Source organism: Bison bison, unplaced genomic scaffold (assembly GCF_000754665.1).
Source record: "Bison bison bison isolate TAMUID 2011002044 unplaced genomic scaffold, Bison_UMD1.0 scf7180017864384, whole genome shotgun sequence".
Classification (NCBI taxonomy): domain Eukaryota; kingdom Metazoa; phylum Chordata; class Mammalia; order Artiodactyla; family Bovidae; genus Bison; species Bison bison.
This window is the reverse complement of record NW_011494956.1, coordinates 313,695-331,422: the sequence shown is the minus strand read 5'-3', so window position 1 is coordinate 331,422 and position 17,728 is coordinate 313,695. Positions and strand designations below refer to the sequence as shown.

Below are 17,728 nucleotides of genomic sequence, written 5' to 3'. Positions count from 1 at the left end.
ATATCATGACAGAATTTTAAATTAAATTCTAACTTTAACTGCTGCCCCATTTAGTAAAATCAAGGGTATCATGCCTGTCTCTCCCCTTCTGCTGGCACATGATATTGTTTTGTCTCCTGTTCTGTGTCTAAATTGTGGAGAAAACTTTGACATTTTCATCCAAGCTCCACAGATGAGGACAGTGCTGTCTCAGATCTGTGTTCTCATCTTTTCTGTTGTATTTTCTCTTCTGTAGAGTATCCTTTTCTGCCTGAAAAATGTATTTGATCTTGCAGTTTGCAAGAGAGTGGCAGGGGAGGGGAGAATTTGTGAAATATGAGGTGTCAGTGGCTGACAATGAAATATCCAGTATCAACTCTTCTGAGTCTAAGGAAAATAATTAGTGCATGAATTGAGGATTTCATTGAAAGGGTTCCATATGGAAAAAACTGGGGGACATGAGCCAAGGATTCTCAGGATATAACATGTAGATGGAAAATATTAGTTTAGTTGTTTTTTTTTAAGTACTGCAAAGGAGGCTGCCTGTAAATGATTTCATAACACTCCTATGTATTTAATGCTACTTTTACAATGAAGATTCCTAAATTTATATCTGCTGTTATTATCCCCCACTTTACATTCAGATGCCTCCTGGACATCTCCATTTAGATATGTCGGTCTTAATATATACAAAAATGAATGTGTGCTTTTTCCTCTCCGATTTTTTCTCTTTATCACCCAGTTTTCTCTGTGTCATAAATGGTACCACCAGTCACGCAGCTGCTCAAATCAGAAACCTGGCAGTCATCGTTTTCCCTTTTTCTCTCAGCTTCCACACCCATCATCAAATCCTCATTATTTAAACTCCAAAATATATCTTCACTCTGACTTCTTTCCATCTCTACTGCCACAACTTTGGTCCTGCCCATTATTTTCTTCTTGGATTATTGCGGCAACCCCCTGACTGGCCTTCTTGTTTCCACTCATGTCTTTCTTCAGTCTCTTTCCTACATAGTTGCAAGGTGGTTCTCTTGAAATGCAAATTAGATCATGTCATTTCTTGGCTTGAAATTCCTAACTGCCTTAATGATAGAACTGGAACCTTTTGAGAATTCCCTGGCAGTCCAGTGGTTAGGACTTGGCACTTTCATGGCCTTAGACCCGGGTTCAATCCCTGGCTGGGGAGCTAAGGTCCTGCAAGATGCATGGTGTGGTCGACTCTCCCCTCCTACCCCCTCCCCCTGCAAACAAACAAACAAAAGACAACAACTGAAAAACTGGGACCTTTATTATGCTCTACAGACCTCCACATCAGTGATTTTCAAATGTAAGCATTTTAAAGAATCACTTGAAGTCAAAACACAGATCCCTAGGCCTGACTCCCAGAAAAATCTGATTCTCTGCCTGGGCCTGAGAACTGAGATTTCTAACAAGCTCCCAGATGAGGCTGATTTGGCTAGTCAAGAAGCTCGCCTTGAATGCTACTGCTACTGCTACTAAGTCACTTCAGTCGTGTCTGACTCTGTGTGACCCCATAGACGGCAGCCCACCAGGTCCCCCCGTCCCTGGGATTCTCCAGGCAAGAACACTGGAGTGGGTTGCCATTTCCTTCTCCAGTGCATGAAAGTGAAAAGTGAAAGTGAAGTCGCTCAGTTGTGTCCGACTCTTAGCGGCCCCATGGACTGCAGCCTACCAGGCTCCTCCGTCCATGCGATTTTCCAGGCAAGAGTACTGGAGTGGGGTGCCATTGCCTTCTCCGCCTTGAATAGTAGTGTCCAATTAAACCTCTTCTTTTACCTCCCATCCCTTCCCTCACTTAAATTCCAGCCCCAGTGGTTCCCTTACCCTCCATTATGCTAGACTTGCTCCAGCGTCAGGGCCTTTGAATATGCTTTCTAGGTGACCTTACTGGGATTTATTCTTTTTCTGATGACATCATCCCAATTTCCTTACTTCTCTCCTGTGGTGTGTGATCTCATGAAACAGTTAATTAAGGCATCAAGGGATGAACATGTGCCTCAGGATAAGCCAGTGGAAAATACAATTCAAGCAATTGGAGTTTGAATTGTGAGCAGAATGATGAAAATGGCTGGAGTAGTACTGCCTGGAGAAGGCAGTGGCACCCCACTCCAGTACTCTTGCCTGGAGAATCCCATGGACGGAGGAGCCTGGTAGGCTGCAGTCCATGGGGTCGCAAAGAGTGGGACACGACTGAGCGACTTCACTTTCACTTTTCACTTTGATGCATTGGAGAAGGAAATGGCAACCCACTCCAATGTTCTTGCCTGGAGAATCCCAGGGACGGGGAAGCCTGGTGGGCTGCCGTCTATGGGGTCGCACAGAGTCAGACACGACTGAAGCGACTTAGCAGCAGCAGCAGCAGTACTGCCAGGACGACAATATTGATTCAGTGGGACAATTAGAGCCACTGGTTATTGATCTTTACAAGACTATACTTCAGGCATCCCTTTAATCCTGTAAGTATTGTCATATTCTTCAAGTAAATTGCCTTTTTTTAACTTAAACTGATCAGAATTGGTTCCTGTGAAGTTCTGTTCTTTAAATTTTGACTTATGTCAGGTTTTCAGAAAGTTTCTTTGACAATTTTGTACAATATAGGTCCCTCTAATTCTCAAATGATTGTTTTGCATATATTAAGATAAACTTTTCAGTTTAAATATATTAATGTGGTGAATCATACCAATCAATTTTATGTTATCTTAAATTCAACATTTTTTGGTCACAGTATTTATTTTTAAAGCTTTGCTAGTTTTATTTGGGATTTTAGCAATATTCATTCAAAGTGAGATTAGCCTATGATTTTTTTTTACCTGTATTGTCTTTGTTCAGTTTTTAAAAAAGGGGTATTTATTTATTATAATTTTGTTTATTTTTGGCTGTGCTGGGTCTTCATTGCTGCATGGGATCTTCTCTAGTTGCAGTGAGCAGAGGCTACTCTCAATTTGCAATGTGTGGGCTAATTTCAGTGGTTTCTTTTCTAGAGCATAGGCTCTAGAGTGCAGGCTTCAGTAGTTGTGGCGCACAGGCTTAGTGACCTCGTGGCATATGGAATCTTCCAGATCAGGGATCGAACCCATGTCTCCTGCATTGATAGGCAGATTTTTTACCACTGAGTCACCAGGGAAGCCTCTGCCCTCATTTTTAAACGATGGCTTAACTGGACACAATAAATTCTAGGTTGATAATTGTTAACTATTTATTTTAGTATTGGAGGATATTATTTCACTGACTCCTGGCTTCTTGTGTGCCTATTGAGAAGCCAGCTGCCATTCCTTGGCATTTCATTTTTCTGTTTATTTAAGAATGTCTATTTTTTTTCTTTAAATTTCCCCACAATGAACCTATTATGAATTTATTTTGTGCTTCTTTAGGGACACCTAGATAGGAATTGTTGTGTCATAGAAAATATTACTTTCCAGTCTTTTCAGATAATGCCAAATCGTTTCCCAAAATGACTATCTTGATCCATATACCTGAGTTCTTACATCTTTATATTACATTATGTCATCTGAATTTTTGTGTGCTGATTTTTGTGATAATTTTTTTAGCAAATGAAGAAAGACTGCTTCTCAATGACCCAACTAAGAAAGGAAAAGTTGAAATTGTATGTCAGTCATCTGCAACTCATCTTAAGGGAAACAATGACCAGATCATTTTTTAAGGCATTTAGATTTAAATAGAACATTTTGGGGTCTGACCTTTCTTAAATCCTTGAAAATAAACTTATTGAAATACCTTTTAATACCTGTTTGTGTGTGTGTTCCGAACTTTTCTTCATTTATAAGATTAACATTAATTAGTTTAGAATTTGGTAAAGAAATGGGAGACTTTCTAATCTTTGGCTAAAAATTTCCTAAAGCTGTTTTTAGAAGTCCTGTTTAGTACTTTTTCAAATGTGGGTATTCCATGAATATATGGATTCCTATGGATGCTTTATGGACTTCCCAGGTTGCTCAGTGGTAAAGAATCCACCTACCTAGGCAGGAGACTCGGGTTCAATCCCTGGGTGGGGAAGATCCCCTGGAGGAGGGAATGGCAAGCCATTTCAGTATTCTTGCCTGGGAAATCCCTTGGACAGAGGAGCCTGGCAGGCTACAGTCCATGGGGTCACATGACTTAGCTAATGAACAACAACATTAACAATGGATTCTAATCCTTCTTCTATCACAGTAATAATTTTACTTTCTTCTTTTCAAAAATCGTTTTATCTGAATCAAAAATTACTTTTTTTCTGATTCTAAACATAATAACAATTAGAGTAATTTTAATGTCTCTAGTTGATCTTAGTGATTAAAGAAACTGCCTGCATTATTTTCATTATTTAGGAAAAACTACTTCTAAATCATTTTAGACAATTAGGTTGTTTGGTATCTTTTTTTTTAGTTGTTGCTGTTTTACACTATATTTTGTCTAGTCACTAAGCTGTGTCTGACTCTTTGTGACCCCATGGTCTGTAGCCTGAGAGGCTCCTCTGTCCACGGGATTCTCTAGGCAAGAATACTAGAGTGGGTTGCCATTTCCTTCTCCATACAGTATACTGGAGTTAGGAAATTCTACAATTTTATATGCTATTTGTACTTTTAGGAGGATATAAACAATAAAAAGCTGTCAGTGTCTGACTTTTCTTTTGTCTATGTAAGGAGATAATTAGTGGCTATTAATATCAGGTGCCACATTAACCCTTCATGCTCTGGAAAACCATAATTAAGATGTTTATCAACCTTACTGTCTAACCTACTTAAACAAATTAGTACATTTTCCCAATCTATTTTCTTCCAGTTTGCCTTCATTCAACACAGTGGGGAGAATAAATGCTTTTGCAGGATGTAGCACAATTCATCTAATTGCAGAATAACACATTACCTTGTTTGTAACTGAAAGAACTATATCTATTGTGATTTGAAGAGCACAATAAAGTCAGATTAAAATGTTCTGTATTCAGTGTGTCTTTATTTTTAAAAAAGATTTATTTGGCTGCATTAGGCCTAAGCTGTGGCATGTGGGATCTAGTTCCCTGACCAGGGATCAGACCCCAGCCCCCAACAAAGGGAGTGCAGAGTCTTAGCCACTGGACCATCAGGGAAATCCCCCAGTGTGTCTTTATTTAAAGAATGAACAAAGCTATTCTTTTTAACCTGTAAAATGTGGGCATTATTATTTTTTACTTTTCTTTGATGTCATGCAAGGAATCTCTGATTTAATATAAAGCCAGATTGAGATAATTTGATGAAAAAATGCTTACAGGGATATTCTAACTATACTTACACCTATTACACTAGCCTTCATAATACTATTCCCCATTCTGACTTTTCCTTATGACTTTCTTAGAGGCAGGACTGTTTATTAAGTATTGAATGTCTTTACAACTGATGAGAATCTAAGAATATATAGAATGTATAGTCAATGTATACACTGAAGAGGAAAGTACCTTTGATGACCTTTATTTTATTGCAACTTGATTTAGATTTTTTGGATTTAAATTTTGAGTGGGTATTACTCAAAAGGTACAAAAGTTGAAAGGCACAAAAGGATACACAACAGGGAGTCCTCCTGTTCCTCAGGTCTCCCCAGAGCAATCCAGGTAACAAGCTGCAGCCAAGGGTATTCTGCAGGTGCTCCAGGGCATAACTCCCTCTCGGCTCTCCTTTTTCTAAAAGTGAGGTTGAAGGAAGTGAAGACTGTCACTGGCTCTTAGAGGCGCCTTATTTTGAAGCAGAAGCAGAGCCAGAATCCCTGGCATTCTAGATCATAACTCTTTGCAATCGTTGCAGTAAGCCCTTGCAGTTAACCTCTTTACAGTGTCTAGTTGTTAACTGGCTCATCAGCGTGGATGTTGGATGTTTCAATCCGGATAATTCAAGTTAAAAGTAGCTTGGTTTAAAACCGGAGTACTTGGGGCAAGGAAATCTTATCAGAAGGCAACATTTTTGTTGTTGTTGTTGTTGTTCATTAAAGGAAAGAAGGGTTTTAAAAGGCTGACCTAGGGTTTAATCACACGGTTTGACTTTTGTTGAGTCTCGGGGATGGCGCGTGTCAGACCCAAAGCGCAGACGTCAGCACGGTTTCCACTCTGGCATCGGGGGACTAGTGTTCAGCCCAAGGGCTGCTTGCTCCTCTAACAAGGCGACCGGGACTCTAAGGCGCTGGCCTTGGTTCCATCTTTCTAGATCTCGGCCTGGACGTGGTGCAGAAGGGATAAGGCCTCTTCCTCGCCTCCTCCACTGGTCCGGTGAGTGCGGCACAGGAAAGAGTCGCGATGGCTCCAGAGCAGGCCCGCCCAGGGGGGAGCCCGCCAGCTGGGTCTCGGGCTCCTTCGGCCCAAACAGCCCGAACGGACTAGGCCAGCCAGCTCTGGCCGCTCGGTCCGATCTCCTCCTGACCCACGGCCTCCACTCCTGCGGGGACGCGGGAGGATTCCATAGCCAATCCCCTCGGCCATGCTACCCCTTTCCCCGCCAAAAGTAGATCCTTCTGCCTCGCTCCGCAAGCCAGCCCCACCCTGTCCTGCCCTTTCATTCCAGAGAGGAACGGTCACGAGGCCAAGAACGCGACTCCGCGCACTAGGCATCTCTCCGAGCTGGACCCGAGCAAGCAACTAGACTCAGCGAGAGAGTGGGAAGGAGCCTTAGCGAGCAGTTCTATGGCCCAATGGCTTTCCTCTACCTTCGGGTGTGGGCCAATGAGGAGCAAGGGGCGGGACTTCCGCCTCGCCTTCGGTGTTGTCGTACGCGCTCTGACTCTAGGCTGTGGGGGTCGGTGCGGAGATTCAGTCATGAAGTCGGGGTAGAGACTTCTGCAGCGACGCGGCTGGTTGCCTGTTTGTGTTGCAAGGTCAGCTTCCAGGTAAGAGCCTCTCCTGCGTCTCGACGGCCCGACTGCAGGTTTCCCCCCCGTGGGGCCTGCCGGGGAGAACACACCCCCTCGCCCGCCCTGAAGCTCCGAGGCGGCCCCGCCGCCGTGCTCTTGGCTGCTCCTCAGGTTGGGTGCGGAGGAAATTAGTTTAGTTTTGTTTTGTTTTGTAGAAGATAAAATAAAAAACCCTGCGCTCAGAGGCCGAGTCTCCCATGCATTCCTGCGCCATGAGTTTGTGTGTATCTAAAGTTGTTGGGTTATCTGTTTTGCTTCTTGCATTCCGCTCTTGAGGTGTCTTGAGCCTGGGAAGCTGTCTGGAAGTCGTCTCTTTCCGGGCGTCCCCGGGCGAAGTCACTTGAATTTAGTTGTGGGAAGGCTTTAATCTTTGGCAAAAAAAGAGGGCAGTCGCCTCTTTTCTTTCTAACCTTCCTGCCACCCCCACCCCCACCCCGGAAGCTCGATAGAAGGTGGGATGTGATTCTGCTAGGGACAGATAACCACGTCCCTGCCCCCTAAAGTTGGCAGCTCTGCCGGGACGCTTATTGAGTTGACCCGCACTGATGACAGGACTTTATCTCAGAGAGTGAGAGGGCAAACACCGAAGCCAAGCGATCCCAGAAGCACTCATGCATATTTGGTGGCAGTCACAGAGTGTTCTCTGTCAGCTTTTGGGTAAATTCCTCTATTTTGTCCTAATTTGGCAATAGTAGATTTCCAAAACCATCGTTTAATCTTCAGTTTCAGCACCGTGGGCAGCTGCTTAGGTTCTTTGTTGTTACCCCAAACTAGCCTGACAAGTGTTCCTCAGTGATGCTGCAGGAACAGGGAAAACTCATGCATTCCTTTCCACAATGATCTGTTGTTCTCCAAGGAGAACATCTGCAGTATTTGATACAATGTAAATAAATAAGATGGGTGTGCTGTCGGAGAGTTCTAGTTAGAGATACATCAATTCAGGGTTTAAGGAAGGGCTTTCAAGGATTTAATCTTTTTAGGGATACATTTTAATGGGTCTATGAGATTAGCTTCATTTTGGAGTAACAAAACTGGGCAGTAGTAGCAGGTTTTTTGTTTGTTTTTGTACTTTTGATTGAACAGCATGTGGGATCTTAGTTCCCCAACTCTATGGTAGCAGTTTAAAAGAACTTTAAATAGTAGATAAGAAATGTAGTGGGCGTCTCTGGTGACTCAGTGGTAAAGAATCCTCCTGCCAGTGAAGGAGTCGCGGGTTCGATCCCTGGATGGGGAAGATCCCCTGGAGGAGGGAATGGCAACCCACTCCAGTATTCTTGCCTGGGAAATCCCGTGGACAGAGGAGCCTGGCGGGCTACAGTCCATGGGGTCCCAACGAGTCAGGTGAGACTCAACGACAGTAACAAGTGTAGTGCAGGGCTCATGGGAATTTTGAAATCAATTTAGTGCATTGACATTAATGTTAGAAAAAAACAAATAGCATAGGACATCCTATAGAGTAAGAGTAAATATTATTTCATGAAGCTTTTGTTTCAGGTTTTAAAAAATGTATGAATGTGAAGAGGAAGATGTAAATGTATACCGTATTATTGTGGATTGTGGCAAAACACTGGATCCCAAATTTGGGAGTCAGACTGGGTTCAGCCTTCAGCTCTGCCATTTACTAATTCTGTGACATGATTTGTGAATAAGGGAAGAATTATAAGAATTAATTGATATAAAATATGTCTGTTACATAGTTAAGCCTCAAAGTAGTTGTTTTTGTTGTTGTTATTTTTTGGAAATGTTGGCTAGAAGCGCAGTTAATTCTCTCTGTAAGGAATGACAACTACTGTTTTAATAATATATATTTTTTACCCCTGCCTTTGTTTGAAGCCAGCAAGCTTCGTGTCTCCGTGTATAACAGTAAATGATGTGGACAAAAATGTTAATTTGCAGCGTTTAATATTGAAGGATTGGGAGTAAGTTCTCATCTATCCTTGTTTAAAGCTCATTTCTTGTAGGCATTTTGCAGGGGCCTAACTGTTACGGCATTCATCACCCTTCCTTTGATGTTTTTCTGCATCCCAGAGTAACATAGATTTATCAAAAGTTTTCTAGGCACTAATTTTAGCAAAGTAAGGGCAAGACTAAGGGTATGATAGGTTTGTGTCTTTGAACAAAATTGGATAGGAAGGCATTTTATGTTTTATAGTTTTTGCCATAAAGATATGTGAAATAGCATGGTCAAATATCATGGTGTGCTTATTTCATGTTGGTATGACCTAAAAATGGTTGATGTTTAAGTAAAAAGTGTGGTTTTGGACATTTTGAAATCTGGGAATGTTTAGCAGAAGTCAAAATGAGTTTGGATCAAAGTAGTGTTTTGTACCATTTGACATATTACTGCCATATGGCATTGCATATGGTAATTTCACATGACATAAAAAAGGGAAGAACTAAGGATTGTTAGTTTTTTAAAAAGAAGAAATAGAATTAATAGACATTTCTTTTAATTAGGTCATGGTGGATAATCATTGTTTCAAAATTCATGTATTCTACAAATATTTATTGAGCATTTATCAAAAATGCTAGTTTTCATAATCCTTTTACATTACATAAAAGCTAATTTAGGAACAATGAGAACGTATAATCAGTATTGTCAGTTTATGTATTATAGTACATAGATAACAATCACAGTCATAATAGCTAACATTGTTTACTACAGGCAGACAATTCTAAGCACTTAATATTTGTGATTCTCTTTTTATAGATAGGGAAATGAAGGCATCGAAAATACATAACTTTCTGAGTTCACACAGGTTGTTAGTGGAGTAACTGAAATTTGAATCTAGGCATTCTGATTGTAAAGCCTGTCTTGTATAATGTTTTATTAAAAAATACAAAATGCTGAGGAGTTATTTTGGATTCTTGCTAATTTGGATGACTTTGGGTAAGCTCTTTTGATCCTTGGTTTCCTCAGCTCCTTCCTCAAAAATATATTATTAAGCCATTATGTTTTTGTGGGGTAAGGATAATTTGTAAAGTTCTAGACAGAGAATGTGTTCAATAAATCATATGCCTCAGCCTTTTCCTTTCATATTGAGGATGTGGCCATTTGAAAGATTGTTAGCAACTGGAGGACGATAGAAGAAAGAATTTCACCTAAGGACACTGCTGAAGCAAAGGTATAGAAGTAGGAAAGCAGAGAACATTTGTCAAGGTAGTATGTTTAAGGAACAGGCTGGTATAAAGATAGATGGATAGAGTTGACAGGAATCCTTAAAGGAGCCAGGTTAAGAATTTTGTACTTGATTCTATAAAGAGGAAGAATCCCTCTTTATAGATACTAGTCTGGAACAAAGTCCAGCGAAGGAATGGAAGCCTGGAGGTAGGAATACCCCGGAGTTTAATAACAGTGGTTGAGGCAGGAAGTGATAATGGTGGGGTTGTTGTGAAGGGTTTGGGTTGAGAATGTTAAGTGACCCTGGGAATCCACAGAAGTATGGGCCTTATTTTTGGGGAGCGTATTATGATGAACAGATGTTGATGGTGTAAGGGGATTTAGGAGAAGAATTCATGATACAGTCTTTGGCTTTGGAGCTGAGGATTAGTTCAGATGTTTGGAAATGTGAAATGGAACATGGGAGCTCTGTGTACTTCATAAAAAGAGAAGAGACCAGTTGCTCACTTTGTGAGGAAGTTGTCTAAAGCCACAGTCCCCCTGTGGGTCAGTTTCACAGGAGGGATGTGACTCCAGAAGACCCTCAGAAATGCAGATTTCTCACTTTAGATAGAGTTCTACCTACTCTTTTCCCCTGTAATGTTTTTATGCGTCCTGGGACGATAGGGGTAAGGTAGTGGGGAGGGAAATTTTTGGAAAATTAGCAAGGCTCTCATTTATTATTTCAAAAGAGAGCCAGTAAATTGAAGACTAGGGATTCTCACATTAATAATTTGGAAAGATGCTGTGATTTTTATATAGTACCAGACACTTATACACACGTGTTGTATGTTGCATTGTAACATCTCCAGATTTCTTATTTTGTGTCATCCCCTCTTTGTTACCCTGAATTGATTAATAGCAAAACCTTTAAAATCAGAGAATCTATGTGCTTGTTATGGGTCAGCAATGAAGAGGGAATCTAGAGAGATTGTATTCTACTTAAGCTGAGACTGTGGGAGAAGCAGCTCAGAGGATGAGAGGAGAAGGCTGCCTGGTGTGGTAGGAAGTCTAGCAATTCTGTGAATTTTTGAACCCATTCTCTGGCTTCAGTTTCCTTATTTTGTAAGATGATGATAACACCAGTTCTGTCCTGTTGCAAAGAAGAAACACGCCTAGAGGCCCTTTACACATCAAAAATGGAGAAGGAAGTGGCAACCCACTCCAGTATTCTTGCCTGGAGAATCCTGTGGACGGAGGAGACTGGTGGGCTGCTGTCCGTGGGGTCGCACAGAGTCAGACAGAGTCAGACACGACTGAAGCGACTTAACATGCATGCACGCATTGGAGAAGGAAATGGCAACCCACTCCAGTATTCTTGCCTGGAGAATCCCAGGGATGGAGGAGCCTGGTGGGCTACCTTCTATGGGGTCGCACAGAGTGGGACACGACTGAAGTGACTTAGCAGCAGCAGCAGCAGCATACTTCAAAAAGGGCTCAGATCTAAGTAGAATGGCCTGTGGTTTCCTTTCTTGGCAGATTTTCTAGAGTTTGGTGCAGTTAGGTAGTGGCATGATACTAAATTAAGCAGTATAGTAATTTACTGATCTCTGAACTGTTTTCAGTTTCCTGTAATGCAAGGCCCAAGTAGCTGGCCAATCAAATAAAAAATTGGTCATTAGGCATAAGCATTAAGACAAGGAAGGTTTGCATGATCTGTTACTCCATTGGTGGAAACATTACTTGGACTCCACTACTTATGAATTTTTCTATCACAATCATTCACTCAACAAATATTGAGGTATTTTTTATATCAGGTGGTGTTCTAGGCATGCGGAGTATGTTAGTGAACCAAAAATAAATTTAAAAATAAAAAATCCTTGTCCTCATGGAGCTTATTTTAAAATAAGGTTAATTTTAATAGTTGAAAGTAATTAGATTTTTCTTGTATTCTGTGTTTAATATAAAGTCATGATTCTGAACAGATAAAGTACGAATACTGTAGCAGATTGTAACTAATTTTGTAGAGCACTTTAAAGGAAGGGACTGCATCATTCTGACTCATGCATGTCTCCCCATTTCCCCTTTTCCTAATGAAATGACTTTAATGTATTTAATACTCAGCAAATGTAGGTACTCATTAAATATTTATGATGGGGAGAAGGAAGTTGTGTTAAGGCAAGGGCCGGATCTTAAAGAGAGAGCAATCAGTTGAGTGTAACAAATATTAAGGGACCCGTGTGCTCACTAGATTGAAGAAAGACAAGTGTGCTGTGAATTGCATTGCCTGGCTTATGCATTGCCTATGAGATTGAAGTGGAAATTTTTGAAGTGATTGAAGTGAAATTTTTTTCAGTTATATTGTAGCTGAAAGCATCACCATTAAAAGAATTTGGGTATGTGGGTGTTCCCCAACTTGCCCAATAAGTAGCTTGGTGACTTTGCATAAATAACTTGACCTCTCAGTTCATATCCTCACTTGTAAAATGAAGCACTTTGAATTTTCCACTTAAAAAAGTCTGCTTTTAAGACTTACAAAATGTCTTCTATCATTTCACTTTACTAATATTGATAAAACAGAGCCAATCATGAACTTCCATTGAATAATAATCAGACTGAATTTATGCTTTTAGTTAACAAACTAGATGTTTAAAAGGGATGTCTGCAAAACTAATGCTACCTATTTGATGTTATTTCCTAAGAAGACTACATTGTAATTTTAAAAAACAAGGCAAAATATAGCCTAACATGTAGTTTCCCCTCTTGCCATTATGAAGGAAAAATAAGCCATAATATTTTAGACCCCAGTAAAGGATGTTACTAGTTGTTCATACTTTAGTTTTACAACGGCCTTTGATTACTGTGCTAGGTGCTAAGTATCTCAAATCTGAAACCACATAGTCCCTAACTTCAAGGAGTGATGAACAAATTAAATGTTTCATTATACCGAGGTGGCCCAGAGAAGGCACATAAGGAGAGTCTGAGAGAAGAGAAAGTTCAGACAGTTAGAGGTTAGAGGAGACTGAGGAGGAATGGCAAGGGACAAAACTGGAGCAGTTCATGAACTTTATAGTTTTCAACTTTATTCTAAAAGTTGTTTAATCTATTAAGGAATTTTAGGCAGGGAGTAATGTGATCAGGCATCTTTATATCTATTTTTATATTCCTTTTAAGAGAATGATCCATGGGGAAGATATTTATCTTGCTTCCAGTTATTTCAGTGGTATAAATCCTATTTGAGGAACTCTGTCTTTTATGCTGAGGAACAATGTTAATTGTGTGGTTTTAGGGTATCAGTAACCTTAAAATATTCGGACATTAAAACTTATTTATGTCCATAGCCACATTAATGGAAATTGAGAAGACAGCTGAAAATTAAAAGTATTCTGCTTATTGAAATGAGAGAGCTTCTGGTCAGGTAAGAATTTGACTTAGGGTTATTTCTAAGGGGCTAGAAAATTTTGTCAAAGTTAGATTGAATATGACTGTAGTTTGGGCTCATTTTCTAATGATCAGGATATCCAGTTAAACTTTTAGAGGGAATGTATCTTCAGGGAAAAATAATCCCACCTGATGATAGGTAAATATTTCTAAATCAAGTCATAAGATTGTAGGAGTTGAATTTCTGCTTTGCTTAGGTGTAAAACACCTCATTGAAGAATAATTTGTCTAATCACTGTCCTTGTAATTTACATATTTGACCTTCAAAAAAGAACTGTGCTTGTAAGTTATACATTTATATAACAAGTATTATAAATACTAATTGCTTAACATTTTTTGAGGTGAAGTTCATACAACATAAAATTAACAATTTTAAAGTTAATAATTGGGTGGTACTTAGTAAATCACAGTGTTGTGCAACCACCACTCTCTATCTAACATTTTTATCACTAGAAGTTAAAACCTTGTACCCATTCTCTGCTGCCACCAGCCCCTGGCAGCACCAGTTTGCTGTCTCTATGGATTTACTGGAGATCTCATTTATTCTGGAAATCTTATATAAATAGAACCATACAATATGTATGGTTTAGTGTCTGGCTTCTTTCACTTAGCATAATGTTTTCAAGGTTCTGCAAGGTTGTTGCAAGCTACATTGCTGTATGTATGAATCTTTCCTTTTTACAGCTTAATTATTTTATTGTATATATACAGCATCTGTTGAAGGACATTTGGGTTCTTTGCATCTGTTGACTATTGTGAATATTGTTGCCATGAACATTCATTTACAACAGTTTGTCTGAGAACTAGTTTTCATTTTTTCTGGGTATATGTAAGGAATGGAATTGCTGGATCATCTGGTGATCCTATGTTTAGCCTTTTGAGGTCTTGCTAAACTATTTTCCACAGTGACTGAACCATTTTACATTCCTACCAGCAACGTATGAGGGTTCCAGTTTCTCTTCATTGTCATCAACACTTGTTCTTTCCCAGTTAAAAAAAAAAAATTAGTGCTATTGCTACCCATTTGAATGCAGAGTTCCAAAGAATAGCAAGGAGAGATAAGAAAGCCTTCCTCAGCGATAAATGCAAAGAAATAGAGGAAAACAGTAGAATGGGAAAGACTAGAGATCTCTTCAAGAAAATTAGAGACACAAGGGGAACATTTCATGCACAGATGGGCTCAATAAAGGACAGAAATGGTATGGACCTAACAAGCAGAAGATATTAAGAAGAGGTGGCAAGAATACACAGAAGAACTGTACAAAAAAGATCTTCACAACCCAGATAATCACAATGGTGTGACCTCTCACCTAGAGCCAGACATCCTGGAATGTGAAGTCAAGTGGGCCTTAGGAGGCATCACTTCGAGCAAAGCTAGTGGAGGTGATGGAATTCCAGTTGAGCTATTTCAAATCCTAAAAGATGATGCTGTGAAAGTGCTGCACTCGACATGCCAGTAAATTTGGAAAACTCAGCAGTGGCCACAGGACTGGAAAAGGTCAGTTTTCATTCCAGTCCCTAAGAAAGGTAATGCCAAAGAATGCTCAAACTGCTGCACAGTTGTACTCATCTCACACAATTTTGAGCAAGCTCAAAATTCTCCAAGCCAGGCTTCAGCAATACGTGAACTGTGAACTTCCTGATGTTCAAGCTTGTTTTAGAAAAGGCAGAGGAACCAGAGATCAAATTGCCAACATCCTCTGGATCATGGAAAAAGCAAGAGAATTCCAGAAGAACATCTATTTCTGTTTTATTGACTATGCCAAAGCCTTTGACTGTGTGGATCACAATAAACTGTGGAAAATTCTGAAAGAGATAGGAATACCAGACCACCTGACCTGCCTCTTGAGAAATCTGTATGCAGGTCAGGAAGCAACAGTTAAAAGTGGACATGGAACAACAGACTGGTTCCAAATTGGGAAAGGAGTACGTCAAGGCTGTATATTGTCACCCTGCTTATTTAACTTATATGCAGAGTACATCATGAGAAACACTGGGCTGGATGAAGCACAGCTGGAATCAAGATTGCTGGAAGAAATATCAATAACCTCAGATATGCAGATGACATCACCCTTATTTATGGCAGAAAGTGAAGAAGAACTAAAGAGCCTCTTGATGAAAGTGAAAGAGAAGAGTGAGAAAGTTGGCTTCAAACTCAACATTCAGAAAACGAAGATCATGGCATCCGGTCCCATCACTTCATGGCAAATAGAGGGGGAAACAGTGGACACAGTGTCAGACTTTATTTTTTTGGGCTCCAAAATCACTGCAGATGGGGACTGCAGCCATGAAATTAAAAGACACTTACTCCTTGGAAGGAAAGTTATGACCAACCTAGATAGCATATTGAAAAGCAGAGACATTACTTTGCCAACAAAGGTCCGTCTCATCAAGGCTATGCTTTTTCCAATAGTCTTGTATGGATGTGAGTTGAACTGTAAAGAAAGCTGAGCTGCTGAAGAATTGATGCTTTTTAACTGAGGTGTTGGAGAAGACTCTTACGAGTCCCTTGGACTGCAAGAAGATCCAACCACTCCATCCTAAAGGAGATCAGTTCTGAGTGTTCATTGGAAGGACTGATGTTGAAGCTGAACCACCAATAATTTGGCCACCTGATACGAAGAGCTGACTCATTTGAAAAGACCCTGATGTTGGGAAAGATTGAAGGCAGGAGGAGAAGGGGACAACAGAGGATGAGGTGGTTGGATGGCATCATCGAGTAATGGACATGAGTTTGGGTAAACTCCGGGAGTTGGTGATGGACAGGGAGGCCTGGGGTGCTGCAGTCCGTGTGGTCGCAGAGAGTCGGACACGACTGAGTGACTGAACTGAACTGATTGCTCTCTGTGTGAATGTGAGGCAGTATCTCACTGTGGTTTTGATTCACATTTCCCTAAGGACTGATGATGGTGAGCATCTTTTTATGTGCTTGTTTGGCCATTTGTGTGTCTTCTTTGGAGAAATGTCTATTCTAATTTTTTGCCCATGTATTAGTTGCATTCTTTGTTTTTTTGTTATTGTTATGTTTTATGTATTCTGAATACTAGATCCTATCAGATGTATGATTTGCAAGTATTTTCTTCCATTTTGTGGGCTTTTCATTTTCTTATTAATATCCTTTGATGCATGAAAGTTTTAAATTTTGATCAAGCTCAATTTATTTTGTTTCTTATACTTTTGGTGTCATATTTAAGAACCCATTGTGGAATCCAAGATCATGGAGATTTACTCCTTTATTTTCTTCTACGAGTTTTATCATTTTTGCTCTTTGGTCATTAATTATTTTGAGTTAAATTTTGCATATTGTGAATTTAGGGTTACAGCTTCATTGTTTTGCATGTGACTGTCCAGTTGTTCCAGTACCACTTGTTGAAGAAAGTGTTATTTCCTTGTTGAATGATCTTGGCACCTTTATTGCCAATCTTTTAGGCCATAGAACTATGGATTTATTTTTGGACTCTCAATTCTGTTCCTTTGGTCTATATGTCTATCCTTATGCCCATGCCACATTGTTTTGATTATGGCTTTATAGTAAGATTTTAAAATTGGGACGTGTGAGTCCTCTAGCTTTGTACTTCTTTTTCAAATTTACTTTGAACTATTCAGGGCCCCTTGTGGTTTCATATGAATTTGACGATTGACTTAACCATGTCTGCGTTAAAAAGGCTGTTGGAATTTTGATAAGGAATGTATTAAATCTGTAGATTGGTTTGGGTAGTATCGCCATCTTAGCAATATGTAGTCTTTTTTTTTTCGGTCACACCATGTGGCTTGCAGGGTCTCAGTTCCCTCACCAGGGATAGAATGTGGACCACAGCAGTAAAAGCCTGGAATCCTAGCCACTGGGCCACCAGGGAACGCCTCAACAATATTTAGTCTTACAGTACACGGGTTATCTTTCCATTTATTTAGGTCTTTGATTTCATTCAGCAATGTTTTGTGGTTTTCTGTGTACAAGTCTTTCACTTCCTTATTAAATTTATTCCTGGGTATTTTATTCTTTCAGATACCTTTATAAATACAGTTGTTTTCTTTTGGATTATTCATTGCTGATATATAGAAGCATGACTAATTTTTGTGTGTAGCATTAATTTCTTTTAATGGTCATTTACCTTCTTTTTTAACTTTATAAACTGGATCACATAGGTAAATAAGAAAGTGGGAAGTGGAACACTAAAGAATTTTAATCTCAATGATGTATGATTATTGTGAATATTAATAGTATGGGATGTCCTTTTAGCATAGTGTTGAATGATTATCTACTTACACTTTTGCATTCCTGGTATCAGATTACATACCCTTGGTCATTATAATATAGAT

General features: G+C 39.8%; 1 protein-coding gene across 1 annotated transcript in view; it reads left to right on the top strand.

Annotated features, from left to right (window-relative positions):
- Positions 1 to 6,758: 6,758 nt before the first annotated feature.
- RNF13 (ring finger protein 13) overlaps positions 6,759 to 17,728 on the top strand; it is a 128,094-nt gene continuing 117,124 nt past the window's right edge. Inside the window, exon 1 of the mRNA XM_010858106.1 lies at positions 6,759 to 6,843. The gene's annotated coding sequence lies outside the window, so the exon portion shown is untranslated. The remainder of the gene's footprint in view (positions 6,844 to 17,728) is intronic.